The sequence below is a fragment of the Miniopterus natalensis genome, chromosome 1 (assembly GCF_054644295.1).
Source record: "Miniopterus natalensis isolate mMinNat1 chromosome 1, mMinNat1.hap1, whole genome shotgun sequence".
Lineage (NCBI taxonomy): Eukaryota > Metazoa > Chordata > Mammalia > Chiroptera > Miniopteridae > Miniopterus > Miniopterus natalensis.
Genome location: NC_142081.1, coordinates 92,297,129 through 92,301,714, shown reverse-complemented (window position 1 = coordinate 92,301,714; position 4,586 = coordinate 92,297,129). Strand labels below are relative to the sequence as shown.

General features: G+C 41.4%; 1 pseudogene; it reads right to left on the bottom strand.

Annotated features, from left to right (window-relative positions):
• Positions 1-1,877: 1,877 nt before the first annotated feature.
• LOC107541279 (mitochondrial carrier homolog 1 pseudogene) lies at positions 1,878-2,909 on the bottom strand (annotated as a pseudogene).
• Between the last annotated feature and the right edge of the window lie 1,677 nt (positions 2,910-4,586).

The following is a 4,586-nucleotide window of genomic DNA, read 5'->3' as shown; positions in this document are numbered from 1 at the left end:
GATTTTGTCCAAGAATTGATCCATTTCATCTTAATTTCCATGGGGTCTTTAGCAATGGACTCTCCTTAATTTATGATAATGATAATTTGTATTTCTCCCTTTTTCTTTTCTTACCATGACTAGAGGCATTTTGATTATATTGATATTTTCAAAGAACTAGCTTTTGGTTTCTGTGGTTTTCTGTAATTATTTTATATTTTTACTTTTATTGAGTTCTGCTTTAATTTTTATTATTTTAATTTATTTATATGTAATTTTACTTTTCTCTCTCTGGTTGCTACTAAGTATTTCTTATTTTTACTGTTTATTTATTTTTAAGATCTAATTATGATGTGCTTTGGTGTAGTCCTTATTTCTCTACTTGAGTACACATTTTTCATGAAATTTTAAGATTATATTTTATCAAATTTTTAACACTGTATTTTATTCCCTGATTTCTTCACCTGTTCTTGGGAATCCAATAACACATATACGAGGCCAGCTGATACTGTTCTAAATATCACTGATGCTCTGTTCTGATATTTCCAGTCCTTTTTCTTGCTATGCTCTATTTTGGATAGTTTGCTTTGCTATGTCTTCCAGTTCACTGTTCTTTTATTTTGCATTATTTAATATATTGTTGTTCCCATCTAATATTTTTCATTTCAAATATTTTAGTTTTCATCTCTAAGCGTTCCATTTGTATATTTTTATGTTGTCCATTTCTCTCCTTATCATGTATTCTTCCTTCTACATTTTTGAGCATTTGGAATATTTTTTTAATAGCTGTGTTAATTCATTTGTCTACCAATCTATCAAAAGTGTCACTTCTGGTCAATGTCTATTGTCTATTTCTTTTTATTTCTTTGAATGTCTGGCTATTTTTGGTTGAATGCTATTGGGTGTTGGATATTTTCTGTACTTCTTTAAAGGTTTGGGAGCTTTGTTCTGGGACTTGGTTTTAATACTTTTAATCAACTTGATTCTTTTAAGGATTGTTTCTGAATATTTTTAGGTGAGTCTGGAATAGCCTTTTGTCTGGGGTAATTTGTCCCCATTACTAAGGCAATACATTAAGAATCTACTTGATAGCTCATATATTACATAACTTTCCACCATGACTATGCAAATGTGAACTATTCCTGGATTTACATGTGCTCTAAGGATTGTTCTGTTTATTCCCCTCCATTTCCCAGATCACCACCAATACATTTATTTGAGGGAGAAAGGGTCAAATCTTATCAGGATCTTTTAAACTGGGTAGGACTAGAGACACTGATTTGCCTAACTGCTGGGTGCTCACAACTGCACGGGTAACCAGATCCTGCATACAAGGGATCACCATTAAACCCAGGAGCACTTAATGAGGAGACACATTCTGAGTAGTCACATGATTTCCCACTCAGAAAGTGCTACCTTCATATTAAAAGTAGTGTTGAGAAAAATACAGAACCTAGCAATAGCTTTCTAGCACAGGCCTGGACATGATGGTGGCCTTATGAAAGAGGATCACACCTTATTTAGAAGTAGGAGAGTGGTGCTCCTAGTTGAGTTGCAGGATGAGAGCTGGGACTGACTAGTGAGTGAGTGGGAGTAGGATCTGACACAATGAGCCTTTTCCCATCCAACCTGGGAATCCATAGGCCATTCTCTGGCTCCCTGGACAAGGCAGACTCAACAAATCTACAAGGTAAGGGAATTCTACTCCAGTTCCCTAGCCCTGACCCACCTTCTCCAGGTTTAACAGGTGACTGACCAATCCACTGATTACAGCTTCACCCCCACCCAACCCCTGCTTCTGGACAGACATATGGCAAACATGGACACAAAAGCCCATCAGGGCTGAAGCACATCTAGGTGTTGCTAGGTTGGAATTGTCTTACAAGTGATCTAGGTGATCAGGCCTCACCCACAGCAGTCAGGCTGAGATAGCCTGTTTTTAGGTGATCCAAGGCAAAGCATGATCCTGATGACACCTAGCAGAAAAGGAGGCTGGAGCTGCAAAAGAGTTAATCCCACACACTCAGGTATTTCCAGCAGTGGATCCAGGATTTGAACACTAGAGAGTTGGGGGGAATCCAGCCTACAGCCCACAATTGTTCATAGACATGAGATCACCAACTGGCAGGGATAAGTAAGTCAGCAAGCTCCCTGCAATCCCGATAAAAAATCTGGTGTAGCTCTAGATGGCCAGGGCCTGGATGAACTGGGAACTTGGATTCTGGGTGTTTCCCAGCCCCTCTGAGGTATCACTTATAGAGTCATCCACCACTTAATCATTAATAAAGTGGGCCACCAAGTTACAGCCCCATAAGAAAACTACATCTCCCAGGAGGTGAGGGATTAAGCTGACAATGTATCCCAGCAGCCCATCCTTTTTGAAAATGTTCCCAATGGAGCTCAGCACACCACTGTACTTGGCCTCATGTCTCACAGATTGAACTATGCAGTGCATTGAGATGACATGCAAGGGGTGGGCCAGCATGTGGGATGGGCGCTGCATCATCATCTCTTAGGAGGTCCTCTTCACCACTTTTCTTAGGAAAGTCTTCATGTCATCCTTGTTGGAAACATGCATGATCTCATCTGGAGGAAAATAGTTCTTTATGCAACCCCAGGTCACAGTAAAGAGGGTGTTGAACATCCGCTGGGGGCTCAGGACTGGAACAACCCTATCTTTCCATTCATGTGAACAATGTGCTTGGTTAGGTAAAAAAACTCAGCAGATAGAGGACCTTCCCCCCAGCACATTGGTCCCAATGGTGGGGGACATCAGCTCATGACCCACCTGGATGAGCAGCTTCATGTAGTAGCAGATCACTGAGCACTGTCATAACTATGCCCAGAGCCAGGAAAAGAGCCTTGGTGCTCCAGCTGCCTGGCAGGCCGAGTGGTACGTGTGTGCAGCAGAGAGAGCCAGACTTTGCCATTGTTGGGCAGCAGGATCCTGCTCCTGCTCTGCCTTCAGCCATTCCCAGGGCACCACCCAAGTTCAGGACCTGTTCTGTTTGCTCATTGATTACTCTTTCTCTGGACTTGGTAATTTTCCTACATGCATGTGTAGATAATACTGAGCCAATAAGTCAAGATGTGAACCATGAGAAAAAAGACACCTACTAAGAAGGGCTTCTGGTTGCTAAATGGGCTCAAAAAAATTTTTTTTTAAGTTTAGCACAGTAATTTCTACACAGGGAACTCTCACACAAATTGTACTTCAGGTAGAGGCCTGCACTAAATTCTCTGCCTCTGCATTAAACTGCCTCCCTGCACTGTGTTTCTGCCATCTGACTCAGCCCTTATAAAGGAGTTACTGGGATCCTATTTCAACCAATAGGACTGAGGCTTTACCTCTCCAGTCCCAGCTATACAGCTCTGACCAACCAGAGCAGCTGTAGTCTGACCAATTAGGACAGTGCCTCTAGGAACAATCAAACTGTGAGGATTTGGGGTCTTCATTTGCATGAGGATAGACCAATCAGGGACCAGGAGTGGGAACTTTGGTCCAGATATGCCAGCTCACCTTTGGCTCTGGGAGTGTACTTTCCCTTTCTACCCATGCCCCTCCTTGGCTGAGCAGAAACAGGAAAGAAAATGTCTCACTACAGGAGCAGAGCACACTAGGGCAGGCCAGGGCAGACTGGCACAGAATGGAGCACACCAGTGCAGGACAAGCTAGCTTTGAGTTTAACAGATCATGAAGGAGCAGAGCAGAGCTGTCTAGCCAGAGAGGGGCCTGGCCCCAGGGCCCCTTGGCCCTAGGGTTGCCTCCTAGCTGTGCTGTTTTTACAGCAATGCTGTGTCCCAATTTATCTGTTTTGCACTGAACTAAGTTTCTTTCTTCACCACATCTCAAACTGGGGATTCCTCTTGTGGTTGAATTGGTGCCAATGACTGGTTGATAGAGGGGACCCGTCTTCAGATCTCTGTAGTTTTCATTTTATGTAGCTCTTACCTTTTCATTACCGTGCCCTATAAATTCTGTCTACCTTAGTCTTCCTAAATTCTGAGCTCTGTCTCCTTCAGTAAGTAAGACTGCTAGACTATGCCTTGCTTTCTCCTCTTTTCACTGATACCTGGCAACTATTAAGTAGTCGGCTAGAGACTTTTCCAGAACTCACTTCATTTGTTTTCCTTTTAATCAAGGATCATTGTCATGCACTGCCTTTTTTCCAATGTTTGAAAACCGCTGTCTAGTTTTTTTGTTCAGTTTCTAATTGATTCATGCAGGAAAGTAAAGTCTGGTCTTGTTATTCCATCATGGCCTAAAGTGAAATGCCATCACACAGCAACTTAGTGCATATTCTTCCATTTTTCCAGGCTTCCAGTGTTCTATGGGTAAGAACATATATATTCTTTTACATTAGTATAATATTGTATAGACTTTTTGTTATTTATCCCTTAACTTAATGTAGTATGGACATTTTTACATGGTATTATCTGTTCTTACAGAATTTATCCTTCTTGTGTCTCTCTTGTCCTCTAGTTGTGACTTTAGATTCTCTAGAATATACAGAGAATGTGTATATTTTATTAATCCTGTGCTTTCATTCCCTCTTTCTCTCATCTTTCTTATTATTCTCTTACACCCTTATTCTTGCTACATCAAA